General features: G+C 36.9%; 1 non-coding gene across 1 annotated transcript; it reads left to right on the forward strand.

Moving 5' to 3' along the window:
- Window positions 1-14,790: 14,790 nt before the first annotated feature.
- On the forward strand, window positions 14,791-14,896 carry LOC142174175 (small nucleolar RNA snoR100). Its single transcript, XR_012703521.1, has one exon. It is a non-coding gene; the product is annotated as a small nucleolar RNA snoR100 (small nucleolar RNA).
- The last annotated feature ends 2,598 nt before the right edge of the window (window positions 14,897-17,494 follow it).

Genomic DNA, 17,494 nt, shown 5'->3' on the forward strand with positions numbered 1-17,494 from the left:
TACACAAGCAACTACGGAATAAATACAAGTCTGAATACATGAATAAAGTTATCTGAAATAGTAAAATAGACAAAGAATGGAAAAAGGACAGGGACTCAAAAACTGCGAAATGAATCCATTGAGTGTAGCTCACCCTAAGTCTCCGTGCAACGCCTATGCACAATCAAGAGGCTCCACTAGGACCCAGCTGAGGATCTGTAAAAAAAGATATGCAGAAGCGTAATATGAGTACACCATAATCGGTACCCAGTTAGTATCAAGTTTAACCTCGAAGAAGTAGTAGCAAGGCTATAGGCATCAAGATACTTACAACAAAGATATAAATAACAAAGCTTAGAGCTGAAACAGTAAATAATCTCATGAATAACAAGAATAAAAAATATGAACAGTCGAAAGGTATAAAGAATGCTTTTTCAAGTCAACAAATAATCATAATGCTGCTCAAATATAACATTTAAAGAACACATGCTACAATCAACGGAGTCGAGACTCCAGGCTAGCATATATAGATGTCATGTAATAATTAGCATCTAAATGAATGCTCCTAAATGATTTAAGAATATCTATAAGTAATGACTCGACCGGTCGTTTTGTATATTACAGCTTCGTTTCCCTATTTATTGCCTCTTCTATGTTCATTTGTGGTTATGTGACTTGCCGGGGTAGTTGGATTGGTTTCGAAAAAGTTTCGGGGTGAATTGGGACATTTAATCCTAAAGTTGGAAGTTTAAGTTGAAAGAGATGACCAGAGTTTAACATGTGAGTAGACGACTCCGGAATAAAGTTTTGATGGTTTCAATAGCTTTGTATGGTGATTTTTGACTTAGGCGTATGTCTGAACGTTGATTCGGAGGTCCGTAGGTTGATTTGGTATTTTTTTGGCGAAAGTTAGAAAGTTGAAGGCTTGGAAGGTTTACAGGTTTGACCGAGGGTTGACTTTATTGATATCGGGCTCGGACTGTAATTTCGGGAGTTGGTATAGGTCCGTTGTATCATTTCGGACTATCATGCAAAATTTGAGGTCATTCATAGTTGCTTAGGCTTGTTCGCAGTTAGTTTTGAATTTGGAAATGTTCATTGGTTCATTAGGCATGAATTGGGGTGCGATTCAGAGTTTTGATATTGTTTGATGTGATTTAAGGCCTCGAGTAGGTTTGTGTTATGTTTTTAGATTGGTTGGTGTGATTGAACAGGGTCTCGGGGGTCTCGGGTGTGTTTCGGATGGGTTTCAGACCATTTCTCTAAGTTTTGGATTGCTGTCAGCTGATGTCTAGTTTCCTTATTTACGATCACGTAGAGGAAGTCGTGATCGCGTAGCTCTATTTGGTGGCAGGTGAGATTTGTACATCGTGTTCGCGAATATAGGGACGTGTTCACAGAGCTTGAGGGAGGTTGTTCATCGCGAACGCAAGGGGGAAGCCACGTTCGCGTAGAAGGTAAGTGAGGCTGAGGGGTGGCACGCATTTGTTCATCGCGGTTGCGAGGGCTGGACTGCAATCATGTAGCTCTGAGTGGATGGTCATCATGATCGTGACTGGAGTGTCTCGTTCGCATAAGAGGTTCTGGCAGCTGGGCAATTTTGTTCTTCACGATCACAACTCTATTTCCGCGATCGCAATGCATAACACCTGGGCAGACTATATAGTACTCTATTTCGAGGTTTTGGTTCATTTTAACATATTTTGAGTTGTAGGTTTTAGGCAATTTTGGAGGGAATTTTCACGATTTAGATCGGGGTAAGTATTTTTAACTCGGATTTGTCCATTATTCATGATTCCATCTTTGTTTTTATCATTTAATTAGTGATTTGAATTGGAGAAATTGGGGGATTTTGTAAAAACTTTCCTAAAGTATAAAATGAGGATTTGAAGGTCGATTTAAAGTCGGAATTGGATAATTTTGGTATGGTTGAACTCATATCGAAATGGTATTCGGATTTTGTGAGTTTGGTCGAGTTTCGAGGTGGGGTCCCGGGGTAGACTTTTAGAGTAGACTTCTTGATTTTTGTTAAAGATTGAATCTTTATTATCCGAAATTGTTTTCTACGACTTTTATTTATGATATTAAGTTATCTTGGCTAGATTCGAACTGTCCAGAATTGGATTTGTATGGGAAGGGCTTATTCGTGTATTGATTTAACTTATTTGAGGTAAGTATCTTGTCTAACTTTGTGTGAGAAAAACTACCTCTTAGGATTTTGGGTTGTTTGTACTATTTGAATGAGCACCAACGGCCATTGTAGCACAACAAAACTAAATGGAAAAGGGGCCTCCACATCTATAGGAGAAGGGACACCAACGGCCATGAAAAAGCTCCTCGAAGCATGGTTGACTGATACATTAGTAAGTGTGCTCAATAAACCTGCTCCATGCACGACCATAGAGACCATAAGAACCCACACGGTGCAATGAGCAGACGAACAAGGCGACCAACCAGACCCTCCAACACCAGGTATAACTCACAATGTTACTAACAATCCAGGTGATAGCGTCCTCGCCGCTGTTCTGATGAGGATGGAAGAAATGGAGAATGAATACAAAACGTTCCGAGATCAAATGAAAGAACACAAAGAACGAGTCGACAAGATAGCGAGAAAGCAGTCCTATATGCCAGACCAAAGACCTTTAAAATGCCATTGTATCTCAGGATATATGATAGAACGACCGACTCCAAAGATCACATGACTCATTACATCACCGCCGTGAAGGACAACGACCTCACCAAGGAACAAGTATCCTCTATTTTGCTGAAGAAATTTGGAGAAACCCTCACAGGAGGGGAATTAACATGGTATTCACAGCTACCAGTCAGTTCCATAGAAACCTTCGAAGAAATGGCCGATAAGTTCATGACGGCGCATGTTGGGGCCAAGAAAGCCGAAACATGAGTAAACGACATCTTCGCCATCAAGCAGTCCTTAGGAGAGGGAATTCCTCGCTCGATTCAACAAGGTAAGGATGACCCTACCAAATGTGTCCAAAGGGATGGCAGTCGTAGCCTTTTAGAATGGGTTGAGTAGAGAGGGTTCAAGAGCGACCAGAAAATTGCTGAGTCGGTTAATGAAGTACCCCCAACCACTTAGGATGAAATCCAGAATGCTTACTGTGCCGAAGTCCGAGCAGATGATGATGACCTCAATGGACCGACTCGACGGCTCGTCTCGGTACAAGGCGAGCCCTAGAAAGAATAAAGAGATAACATAAAGAGTGATCACCCGGTCTCACGACCAAAAAAGGAACGGCATCAGCCATAGTTAGCTAAAAACTCCGCCACAACATTGCCCTCCCTAAGGACATAGTGGAAGATCACATTAAACTGATCCCTCATCTCCTTAATCCTCTTCACTTCTGCCATAATTCACTAAGGAGGATCCCATTCTCCTTATATGATCCTCTTCATGACTAAGGAATCAGTTTTAATTATGAGAGGATGCAACTCCTTTTCCACACAATATGCCACTCATTTGACTATGGCCCTTACCTCCGCTACAATATTGGTTGTCTCATCTATAGTTTATGCCCTTGCATACACCAAATCTCCAACACTGTCTCAAACACAAAAGCCAAATAAGCTTGGCCCTGGATTGCCCCTTAAAGCTCCATCAGTGTTACACTTGTACAATCCCACATGAGGCACTTTCCAGTTTACTCTTCTTGTCAAAAGAACAGGCTTATATCCTTCAAAAACCTTGATCATGTCCGGCCACAAGAAAGGGATATGAGGAAGCCAAGGATATGTCACTTTTGCCAAGTAGTGAAGTGTATTATTGACTTCATGAATCACTGTATTACATGATACTGCTCTACCATTTCTAAATTCATTTCTCCTCTTCTACAACTCCCAAGTGATAATGGCTGGAACTGCCTGATATAAGGGTTTTAGTTTTGGACAACATTAAGCATTCCACCAAGATCTAATGACTTGATGAACCTGTACCAGCTATACATTAATCCCCGTTGCACCAAAGAACACCTTCCAAACCCTAGAGGCAGTATAACTAGTAAAAAATAAGTGATCAAAAGACTCATCTTGTGGTTGTTGACAACACTAACACCTTGATACATACAAGTAGCCAATCCTTCTCTACCAATCATCGGTAGGCAATTTAAATATCCATAATTTCCATAAAAAGAAAGATATCTTGAATGGAAAATCACATGTGTTTTGAGTTCTGGATTAGGATTTGCCCTATGTCTTAATATTTTCCAAGCACTACTCACAGAAAACTTTCCTGAGGCAGTTGGCATCCACCATGGCTTTTCCCAGCAATGTGCCTACTATGATCAACTATCTCCTTAGGAAATGTTTGCTCTAACAATTGCTCATTCCACCATTCACCTTGTCTCCAATCTGCCACCTCTTGGATGTCTTGATTAATAGGAAAATCTGGAGGTACTACATGATACAAGAACCCAAGTTTGGTCCAATTTTTATGCCACACATTGGTAGAACCTCTTTGCATCTCCCACCATACTTCATGCTCCACATCCTGCCTTGTATTCAGCATTTTCCTCCAAATATGTGACCCTCCTCTATATTGCACCACAGTTGGTATCTTTTTCTTGTAGTACTTATTCCACATACAATATGACCACAATAATTTTATGGTCCTAAATCTCCACCATAGCTTAGCAAATAGTGCCTTAGATACATCCACAAAATACCTAAACCCTAATCCACCTTCTTCTTTGAGAAGACACAAGTTGTGCCATGAAGACCAATTCCTACTCCTGCCTTCTTCCTTTGCGCTCCAAAATAACCATACAAAGAGCTTATGTAGATGTTCTAGAATATTGTTAGGTGGATCAAGAACTGACAACAAGTGTACTGACATGCTTTGTAACACACTAGTAATAAGTGTAGCCTTGCCTCCATATGATAATAACTTGCCTTTCCATGAATGCATTTTTGCCTTTAATTTCTTGATACGATCTTCATAATAATCCTTCCTTCTTCTAGTGTAGAAGATAAGACATCCCAAGTAAGTAAATGAGAATTTACCTTTAGAGAATCTTGTGACATCACCTACTGCTTGAAACAAAGCATTAGCTACATTAGCATGCATATAGTAGGAACTCCTGGACTTGTTGATAAGATGGCATGAGATCTTCTCATAACTGCCCAAGACTGCGATCACCTTCTTCAAAGAATTCGGATGAGATGAGGCAAAGATGATGGTATCATCTGTATATGCTAGATTATTCAAAGGATCAGTCTACTTAGGCATCACAAATCAAACAAAAGACTTATCCTCAAACAACTTGTTCAAGGACCTAGATAACACCTTTGCATATAGTATGAACAAGGCAAGAGAGTATGGATATCCTTGTTTAACACCCCTTGTATATTTGAAAAAGCATGAAGATTGCCATTCACCAAGACTGAATACCAATTATTTAACAGAAGGTTCCACACCATGTTAATAAAATGCTCAGCAAATCCGATCTTCCTTAGCACATGAAATAAATATTTCCATGAAACCCTATCATATGCCTTGGCCATGTCTAATTTAATCACCACATTAGCAGGCGTACCCCTTAGCCTTATGCCAGTGAAAATCTCTTGTGTGAGAAGTATGTTCTCAAAGATGCCCCTTCCTTTCACAAATCCAAACTAATTAGGTGAAATCAGTGAAGGCAATAACTTCTCAAGTCTATCATGAAACACTCTAGAAATTACCTTGTTGATAAAGTTACTCAAGCTTATAGGTCTCAAGTCTGAAAATATTTGCACCCTTGGCTTCTTTGGCAGTAAAACCAAATTTGGGTGTATGATAGACTTAGGCAAATATGTACCACCATAAAAATATCGCACCATGTTATGTATGTCATAGCAAACGATCTCCCAACACTCTTGATAGAAAGACCTAGTGAATCCATCAAGACCACTAGCCCTATCATCACTAAGTTCAAAAACAGCTCCCTCGACCTCCTCAAGTGTTGAATACCTACAAATCTCCAGATTCTGCTCCATAGTGACCATAGAGGTACACTGTTTAATAAAGAGAAATCAATAGGATCAACCTTTTTAGAGAATTGTCTCTATTAGAAATTCACTACAACATTAGCCATTTGATCATGATCTTCAACCCAATCCCCCTCTTCATTCTGGATCCTCTTCAATTGAAGCTTCCTCCTCTTGCCATTGATATGGTTATGAAAGAAACTAGTGTTTCTATCACCCTCGGCAAACCATGTCATTCCTTCCTTTTGCTTCTAATATTGATCCTCAATGCTCAAATATTTTTTCAATTCTACTTGAGCCTTTTGGAGAACAGTCCTGTTATCAATGGTTGGTTCCTCCTCAAACAACATCTCCTTCACCTTTACAATATCTTCCAGTATTACTAATTACTTGAAGATGTCTCCATATGTGTCTTTGCTCTATTTGGACAGTGCACTCTTCACCTTCTTTAGCTTGTGTTTGAACATGAAAAAAGGATCACCTATAAAGTCAGCATGCCAATTCTGCCTCACCGCCTTTTTGAATGATTCATGCTTGGTCCAGAGGTTCAAAAACTTGAATGGTTTGATATAATTTGTGGCATGTTGTCTATAGCTTAAGAACAAAGGTGCGTGATCAAAGCATGTTCTTATGTTCCACTTCAATTGAATGGAACATATTTTAAAATGGCAAGTTCACAAATATCCTGTCCAATCTTTTGAAAATGCACTCAGGATTAGGTCTACCATTCCACCAAGTGAAAGGACTCCCCTTGAACCCTAGATCAAACAATCCACTATAGTTGACACAAAAGGCAAAGTCCTTATACTCTGGAGGATGTACTGGCAAGCCACCAATATTCTCATCTGCATGAAGAATCATATTAAAGTCTCAACCTACCATCCAAGGAAGCTCCATATTACTTGCAAGGTAATACAAATTATCCCACAACTCTAATCTCTCAAGTGAAGAACACATTGCATACACAAAATTCATCATAACATGGTGTCCAATGTCTTGATGAACTATTTTAATTGCCACCTACTTCTCAGTATCCATCACAAGTTCCCATTCCACTACAACATTAATAAACAACCAAATCTTACCATTAATATTTGACGATGCATCTTCCATGTTTAGTCTTCTCATATACCTCTGAATATGTCTTGAATTCTAAAATGGATCCATCAAAGCAATCACAAAGAATTCATTTTCCCTTTGCATATTGATTACCCTCTAAAAGGCATGTTGAGTTTTCACAGGCCTTATGTTCCAAATCAAAGCTTTGATCATCATTTACATTGTGATACTACCCTCTTGGGAAATATTCTTGTAGATTGAGGTACATATTTAGTCTGACCTTACTTATTATCTTTTTAGCACTTCTACCAGTAGCTCTGGGTGATAGGTCTGCCTCTTTTGCCACTGCCTTGAAGTTCCCTGCAGTTGATTCATCCTCTCCCTCCTCCTCAAGTTGACTTTGTTCTATTACTGCATTCTTAATTTTTATAGGATTCACATAGTGTGTGATAATGTCATGCAGAATTTAGTTGGTGATTTCAATGGCACATTAACTTGAAGTTGCATAGTCTGCCCAGTTGCTAGTGCACAGGCCATTGGAATTGCCTTAATTACACTTGAAGACTTAGGGACAATGGCTTGTTCCATTTGATCATGTGACAACCTGTTAACCTCATTCAACACCATTTCATTCTATTCCTTGCCACCCAGTCCTTCTACATCACCTTAAACTGTAAATCATACACTTTCCCTAAGCTAGGGTTCACTGTAGCATTGGATTCAAAAATTACTGTTCCATTAGTTTCATTACCCTTACCATCAACTATTTGGTTCTGGGACCTCACTTTATCATGTAGAATCATTATTGGAGAATTATTAATAGGTCCAACACCTTCTCCATCTCATCACTTAAGCTGTATCTGAAGTACAATTCTGGACAGTGTTCTTAGGGTTCACTGTATCAACGGTTGCAGGGATTACTATTCCATTGAGATCAGGGGTCTTGCCATCAGTTGTTTGTTGGTCTGACCTTACTATATCCCCTAAGACCTCAACATTATCATTAACAATCTAATCACCACCTGAAAACTCCACTGGATCACCTCTAGAAGTAGCAAGAACCTGAACAGTTCCACTAGGGTTTACTGTTCCATTGGTGTTCTTCTTCCCAGATGCATCAACAACTGATCCACCTACGATTATATCTTCCCCTAGTTCTCTTTTCTTAACTCTAATTGGTTGCATAGCCTGCAGTTTCTCTGTTCTTTGAATAATATCAACCCTAGTTTTTTGGAAACTAGGGTTTATTGTAGCACTATCCTCAATAGTGTTGACTTATTTTTTCTGTGTGTTGATCCTTTGGTCTTTGGTTCTAGCATTTGAGTTAGCACCTGACATATCCTTCATAAAATCCACTGCATCATTCCACAAAGCATTTCCATTGTTTGTTACTTCAGTGTGCTCTAATGCCTTTGATGCTTTTTCCATCGTTTGTGATGGTTTAGGAGACCCAAACCTTCTTTGTACCAAATCAGTTGTCCTTTCCTTACTAGCCTCCACCTCAATCTCCATAGAAATAGGATTAGGGTTACCATTCTTTGCCGCTACAGTAATCTCAGCTGTCTTAGGAGTGGAGCTAGAATTTTGAATATTCTCTAGTTTTTTCTTCTCCTGGTCCTTCATGGATTCATTCTCCACTTGTTTCTTCTCTTTCTCTTTAATGTTCACATCTCCTTTGCTATCAATGAGCATAAAAATTGGTTGTTCAATTCTTCAACTTCCAATGCATCAAATTTGTTTCTTGTAGATACTGCCTCTTCATTAATCTTTCCCTTCAATTTGTGAGCCTCTTGTTCCTTTGCATTGTCAATTATATATCCCTTCTTATCCCTTTGGTGCTTGTTTTATCTTTTTGTATCCACACTTGCTTTGTAGAGTTAGCAATAGGTTTCCCAACCACCTTACCACTCGTGAGAACCTTAGTAGTGTTAGCTGCAGTTCCAACAACTTCCTTTCCTTTACTTTGATCTTCAATAGTTTCGTTAAATTTCTTGTGTAACTCAAGATTTATCACCCCAAGAGTCCAGTTCATTATGGCCTTGCTTATTACATGTTTTACAATACTTAGGCATGTAATCATACTTTATCTTGATCCACTTAGATTCCTCAAGCCCAAATTTATCTTCTTCCTCCACAATTTTAATTCTTTGAGAAACTTTGCTAATAAGTTCACATCTACTTTCACTTTGCACAAATAGGTCTCGTACTATTTTGAGAAGCTAAATCAACATTTAATGGTTTTTCTACTGTACTTGCCAAATAAAATACAAATTCCTTACCAAAGAAATTTAGAGGCAATTCTGGAAAACTAATCTAAAGAAATTTGCGGTCATCAAGATTCCACCAAGGATTCCACTTCATACACCTCATTTGCCACATCTCGCCTTGAGCTTTCAAATAAAAAGCAAGATTTGAAAGCAAGTTCACATAATCTTCCATTAGTGACAGCTTGATCAAGACATGATTGTCTTCAATAAGACCAATCGAACAAGCACCCTTGAGTTCACATTGAATAGGAATAGCTTTACGAGTAATCACAGGCTTGTCATTAGAGAATTTTCCAAGCACTGCCAATTGCAAGCCTTGTTGAACGATGGATTGCTTAACTTTTGTCTTCTTCCACTTGATTATAGGCTCACCATGTAGATACTCAACAATTTTGATAGGTATTTTGGCTAAGGTTTGCATGGGCGCATTTAATGCTTTAGGTTGTAATAATTGTGAGTAGTTTTGGAGTGGATTAGGGCTTGTAGATATTGTTTGAGGTTGTGGGGATGATAGGGATGACTTACCAGCCTCACTAGGAGGCTGTCCAATGGTCGGGGAAGCCATGAATGGCCTGCTCGAGCTTCAACTGCTTTTCTTCGCAAATCGCCAGACCCAGGTACATCTGCTCGTGCCGGATATAAGTGATTTGACCAGATACTTTCGAGACTTCAAGGTATACCTGCTTGACGCTCACAAGCCTCGGAGTCACCTTCTTCTATTGCTATACTACTATTTATCCTCATTTAAAATAGAGTTGTATTTATAGATTATTAGCACATTCTCTATAGAGCTTATGACTCAGTTCTACCGATTTTAGGGATTTCGTGATTGTTATTCAGTATTGATGTTATCATGAGATTTGTCAGTTTAATTTAATATCCTTAGTCTTTATTTCTATTAAATTCTCTTATATGTTAGGCTTTCCTAGTCTTAGAGACTAGGTGCCATCACGACATCCTAAGATGAAAATTTGGGGTCATGATAAGTTGGTATCAGAGCTCTAGGTTCATAGGTGTTACCATAAAAAACTTTAGTAGAGTCTTGCAGATCGGTATAGAGACGTGTGTACTTATCTTCGAGAGGCTATAGAACTATTAGAAAAATTATACCTATTTGATTCCTTGTCGTGCGAACTTGTTGATTTCAAAATCTGAGCCTTTGTCTTTCTATTCTCTCACATATGGTGAGGACACGCGCTGCTGGATCAGATGATCAGACACCCGCTCCCCCTGCTAGAGCCGCAAGAGGCCGGGGCCGGGGTAGAGGCGTAAGAGGGGCACGTGCTGCAGCCAGAGCACCTGTCCGAGCAGTGACTGAGGAGCCACCAGTAGCTCCGGTTGGGGGACAGACACTCGAGGCGCCTAGGTTAAATATTGGAGCCTCATGCATTAAAGATGATCACAGGTTAAAAATATTAGAGCGTCCATTAAAATTGAGCAGGGTTAAAAGTAGAGCCCTACGTTAAAAGTAGGTAAGGTTAAAATTGGAGCCCTAGGTAAGGTTAAAATTGGAGCCCTACGTTAAAAGTGAGTAGGGTTAAAAGTGGGAGCTCATGCATTAAAAGTAAGCATGAATTCAAAATTGGAGCTCATGCGTTGAAAGTAAGCCAGAGTTGGAGCTCATGTGTGGGTTAAAAATGATTTTTATTTTTAAATATGCAGCATCATGAGTTTTGAAACTATTTGGTTGAAATATTTATCTCCATGTATAGTATTTTTGACATTTTTTATTGTTGATTAAAATCTTCATTATCGTCAAATTGGTCGTTGCTTGATCTGAACTCGCCTCGAACCTGTATTTAATCTCACTTCAACCATTGGATCTGATACCACTTGTTGGAATCGAAAACAACAAGCCGTTATGAGGAAGCTAACAAAAACCTTTGGCGACGATAAATCAGACGACGTAAAAGTATATTAAAAGAGGCATAATATTTTAATATGATTTGGCCAATTGACTTAATTATGAGAAAACAAATATAAGAGAAAAAAAACTATTGAGAGAAAATTCTCCCTCTAAACAAGACTCTCTTAAGGACTACACTATGGATGCTATTGTGATGTTGTGTGAAGGAAGGTGTCTCAATTTATAGAGGCCACAAACTTTTCCTTCAAGAAAAGAATCCATCAAATATGGAAGAGATCTATATTTTCCTGTAAGGAAAAATAAAACAATTATGGTTAATATTCTACTCTTCTTTCAAGTAAAAGAATAAATCCAAATAAGGTAAGAAAATCAGGACAAATTCCTAACAATTGTGCCCTTTGGCCTGAATTTTCTTGACAATGCTTGATCCGCCTTCTACACATATTCTTCATCACTGCTACTTGAGATAGTTAAAAATAGATATGGGTTAAAAACTTGAGCCTCGTGCGTTAAAGATGAGTACGGGTTAAAAATATTAGAACCCTGCATTAAAAGTGAGCAAGTTTAAAAGTAGAGCCTACGTTAAAAGTGGGTCGGGTTAAAAGTGGAGCCCAACATTAAAAGTGAGTAGGGTTAAAAATGGGAGTCCATATGTTAAAAGTAAGCACGAGTTCAAAATTGGAGCTCATGTCTTGAAAGTAAGCAACAGTTGAAAGTGGAGCCCATGCATTAAGAAAAACATGAGTTAATAGTTGGAGCCCATATATGGATTAAAAATTATTTTTGTTTTTAAATATGCAGCAGTATGAGATTTGAAACTATTTGGTTGAAAACTTTATCTCCACGTGTAGTATTTTTGACATTTTTTATTGTTGATAAAAATCTTCATTATCGTTAAATTGGTCATTGTTTGATTTGAACTCGCCTTGAACCTGTATTTAATCTCACTTCAACTATTGGATCTGATACCACTTGTTGGGATCGAAAATAACAAGGCCTTATGCGAAAGTTAATAAAGCAAACCTTTGGCGACGATAAATTAGACGACATAAAAAGTATACTAAAAGAGGCATAATATTTTAATATGATTTGGTCGATTGACCTACATATGAGAAAATATTATAAAAGAAGAAAAAAACTATTGAGAAAAAAATTTCTCCCTAAACAAGACTCTCTTAAGGACTACATTGTGGATGTTATTGTATTGTTGTGTGAGGGAACGTCTCTCAATTTATAGAGGCCACAACCTTTTTCTCCAAGAAAAGAATCCGTCAAATATTAAAGAGATCTATATTTTTCTTTAAGAAAAAATAAAATAATTATGGTTAATATTCTACTCTTCCTTCAAGTAAAAGAATAAATCCAAATAAGGTAAGAAAATCAGGATAAATTCCTAACAAAAATCAACTCGGACCCACGTGGTCGAAATCCTAAATTAAGATCAAATCTCGATTACAAATTCACCCCCCAAGACCGGATATGCAATTTGTTTCGAAATTTGACTTTAGTTTGAGGTGTAAATCTCAATTTTACAAAAATTCTTAAATTCTACCCAAAACCCCCAATTTCTACAATATAAATCTTAGATCTGATGATGAAATTCATTAAAAAGTATTGAAAATTTAATAAAAAAAAGTTAAAGTTACTAACCTATGAAGTTGGGAAAAAATTATTCTTCAAAATTGCTTCTATAGAGTCTAAGGTTCAAAAAGATGGTGTAAACTGAGCTACGTCCTAAAATTCTCATATTTTATCCAACTGCAAGTATCGCAATTGCGAACAAGCGATGTCCGCAAATACAAACCACTGATCGCAAATGCGATTAGTGCGAAGCCTTCCAGTTATCGCAATTGCGAATTACCCTTCGCATTTGCGAAGGTCCCTCAATCGCAAATGCGGACCAAACTTCGCAAAAGCAAAGTTGTGCCCAGCCTTCCAGAGTCGCAAATGCGACACAACAACAATAACAACAACAACAACCCAGTAAAATCCCACTAATAGGATCTGGGAAGGGTAGTGTGTACGCAGACCTTACCCCTACCCCAAAGGAGTAGAGAGATTATTTTCGAAAGACCCTCGGCTCAAGAAAATAAAAAGACAAAAGGACAAAAGGAGACAATATTAGTATCACCACAACAATCATAGGAAAAATAGGAACACCATGAAATAAATAAGAAAGATGCAAAGCAAAAGCGATAGCTAGTAAATAGGACATGCACTAAAAAGCGAAGTAGTAAAACACAACATTGTCACTAGTTATCTTAGATAAAAACCCTACCTGGCTAGTCCCACAATGGTACGATCTAAGTCGAGACTCAACTACATCCTAACCTACAACTCTAATACTCGACCTCCACATCTTCCTATCAAATGCGACACCAAAGTCGCAAATGCGAGGTCCCTCCATTTCGCAAATGCGACTTGTTCTTCACATAAGCGAAGTTCCCAGTCCCCTGTCCCACTTTGCAAATGCGAGCCTGACATTGAAAATTCGAAGCTTGCATTTGCGAACAGGTCTCTACAAATGTGAGACCTGTAGATTCACAACACCAGATTTCATTAGCTATGCCAAAACTATCTACAACGTATGCGAAACTCATCTGAGCCCATCGGAATCCAATCCGAACATTCACACAAGTATAATAATATCATATAAACTTGCTCTCAAGCTCAAAATATCAAAATAATATCTAAAATCAAAAATCGATCATTAAAACTCAAGATTTTTATGTTCATAACTCAATTTTTTAACTTTTCACATAATGCGCTGAAACGGTCTCGGGTTACCCGGGACCCGACCAAACATGAGTACAAGTCCAAAATCATCATACGAACCTACCGAAATCGTCAAAATACCGATTCGAGGCCGTTTACCAAAAATATTGATCGTGGTCAACTCTAGCCATTTTTAAAGTCAAAAATCATATTTTCTTTAAAATTTCGCATATAAACTTTTCGAAAATTAACGCGGACCACGCACACAAGTCATAAATCATCAAATCGAGCTATAAAATGTCTCGAAACACAGAAAAGGCAGCTAGTACTCAAAACGACCTATCAGGTCGTTAACATAAAGTTCTACAACAACAACAACACTCAATAGAGTCCCACAAGTGAGGTTTGAGAGGGTAGTGTGTATGCAGACTTTACCCCTACCCTTAGGATGCAGAGAGCATGTTCCTATAGAAAAAATTTAAAGTGAAAATAAATAATATAATTTAACAAGAAAATAAACACTTTAATGAACATATTGAGTCCCTATTTCGGCTTATTCTTCCAAAAGTTTTGATGCAAACAGCACCTTGATTTGGGCTTCAAGTGATAACTAATTCGTATGTGGGCCTGTCCAGTGTAACATTGTAACCATATCTTCTGCTGATGAGTTACGTTGTAGAAACCCTAGAAGCTCTCTCTATATATATATATTATAACGAGACTTTACATATCTCGTCGTTTCTTCGCTCTATCTGTGTTCTCATTTTCTGTTTCCTCCATTATACTTTTCTATTCTGTTTGTGTTCTTGTAGCACAAGTAGTTTGCTTTTTCCATAGTAAAAATTAGTACTAGTAATTTTAAGAGTCATGGTAGAAACGTAGATCTGTGCACAATAAGCCGATGCTCTGGACAATTAGAAATGAAGGAAGCATGGTTATGTGCACAGAAATTGAATCATTGAGTCGACATGTCTGCTCCCTCTGATACCCTAATGATTTGGGGGCCTGGTTTAGACTCACATCTTCATTTATCCATGTGGTCTTTTATTAGTTCCTTTTTGTTTTAAAAGATCTTTGGGCTGCGAAATCTAGGCTGTGTTTTGGTACGAATGAAAATATTTTCAATGTTATTTTTGCGTCAAAAATTAAAGCAGCACACTAGCTACTTTGGTTTGTGTGAAGTTTTTTAAAAATAATTAAACTTTTAAAGAAAATAGACTTCTTAAAATGTTGTAGGGTTCGGTAGAGGGAGGGGAGCATAGGAAACATGACGATTCGGGGAAGGGTAAGAAAAGTAGCATAAAAAAAATTATTTTACTAAAAAATTATATTCTATCCTCTAAACAAATATTAAAAATATTTATCGAATTTTTTTCCACTCATCCACCAAATAAGAGAATATTTAATACAACTCATTTTTTAGAAAAATATTTTCTAGGAAAATATTTTCCGTCGTACCAAACACACCCCTAGTGCAAGACTTATGTTTTTTTGTATCACTTTTTATTCCCAAATTTCAGCAAAAATTCATAGTTCTCAACCTATTTTCTCAAAATTGCAATATCTGATTTAAAGTAATATACTAATATTTGTAAAAACTTTAGGAGTCAACATAGAATCGAAAAGGTAGAGATCGACTTGTATCTTAGAGTGACATATTATTGAGAGGATCTGTAAATTATCATTGTTTAAATGATTTTAACTATATCACGTTTTTAAACAGGTATCTATTCGTAGCTTCTTATTAAGTAGATTGCGTGAGATTATAATTAATGGACTTGGTGGAATGTAGATTACAGAAATTACTTCTGTCCCACTAACTGACTTAATTTTAGTCTCGAATAAAATTAACAAATAGTCACTTTTCAGCCATTGTTAATTTGTTATGGAAATTCAAATTCCATAGGTAAAATACCAGTACATTGTCATGTGAAATTTGAAATTTGCAAGAGTGATTATTTTTTAATTAAGGCTGAAAAGTAATTGAAAAATACTCACTTCCGTGGAGATTCAATGCATATACATTGACATGTGAAATTTTACTAGTGCCATTGTCATGTGAAATTGGAAAACTTCTGTGACTATTTTCAAATTTCAAGGCTGAAAATGTAGCTATTGTTGTATTACTATTGTTTTTTTACAACAAAAAGTTCTTCAATTCTTTTGGGTTTGAGAACGAATAAGATTTAGATTCATTTGTTTCAATTACAATAAACTTTCTTCCCTTTAATAATTATCCAAGCTAAGTAGAATACTCAAATACCTAAACTGGATCTTCCGGGTTTTATATTCTTCTTAAAAGATTTTTACTATGTCGAATTTATTAAAACTTGAATTTGTGGCAATTGATATTTCTGGAAATAATTATTTGCCCTGGGTATGTTAAAATTTACCTTGATGCTAAAGGTCTTGGTGACATTATTAAAGAATTAAATGAAGTATAAGTTAGGATAAAGTGAAAGTCATGATTTTTCTTCGTCATCTCGATTATGGACTAGTTTGAAAAATAAAATGATATGACAACCTAAAGGTCGTTATATCGCCAAAAGTTTGTCGTATATAGAATAACTTCCCGATTAAAATTATGTGGGGAATGTATGAATGATGAAGACATGCTGGAAAAGACTCTTTTTCACTTTTCATGCTTCAAATATAGTGTTACAATAACAATACCGTGAAAAGGGCTTTAAAAAAATATTCTAAGTCAATTTCATGCCTTTTGGTGGCTGAACAACATAATATCCTTTTAATGAAAAATCATGAAGCCCGTCTCATTGGATCAACTTCAATCTCTGAAGCGAATGTGGTAGCGATAGATCAAAGTTTGAAAGAAGATAAAATAATTATCGCGATCGTATAAATATGAGTGGGTATGGCAAGAGACGAAATAATAATCGACATGGTGGTGGTCGTTATAAACAAGAGAACAATAAGGGTTTTCAGAATAATTTTTCAAAAGGCAAAGGCAATATTTGCCACCGATGTGGTTTGAAAAATCATTGGGCACGAATTTGCTGTGCGCCTGAATATTTTATTAAATTTTATCAAGCCTCTATAAAAGGAAATAAAATAAAGTTAAGACTCACTTGACCTTTCAAAATAATATTGAGGTGTGACGTACGAATAATCATGATAAAGTAGAAGCAAACCTTGTTTATAAAGATGATATTTACAAAGGCCTCGCAGATATTACTCATTTAAAAGCTGGAGACTTTTTTGAGCATCATGACTGAAGACTTATTATTGAAAAAAATTATAAGAATAATTATTCTTTTTATTTTATGAAGTTCATATTTTGAATAAAACTTTTTATGTTGTGAGTATTTACTTTCCTAAATATAGTTTCTTTTGTTCTTAAAATTTTCAATATTACTTATAATGCATTTTTTTTCTTCATGAAGAATATGAAAACTTCGAGTCTTCATTTGGCCATATGAATAATAAAGAAGAAATATGTCTTTTGGATAGTGCTACGACGCACACCATATTAAGAAATAAGAGAAATTTCTCTTGTTTAATTATGAAAGAAACTAATATTATAACAATATCTGATAGTACAGAATTAATTGAGGGCTTTAAAAGAGTGGCCGTATAAACTTGTTGAGTTTCTGTGAGACCCGAT

The sequence above is a fragment of the Nicotiana tabacum genome, chromosome 2, assembly GCF_000715075.1.
Source record: "Nicotiana tabacum cultivar K326 chromosome 2, ASM71507v2, whole genome shotgun sequence".
In the NCBI taxonomy this organism is placed as follows: domain Eukaryota; kingdom Viridiplantae; phylum Streptophyta; class Magnoliopsida; order Solanales; family Solanaceae; genus Nicotiana; species Nicotiana tabacum.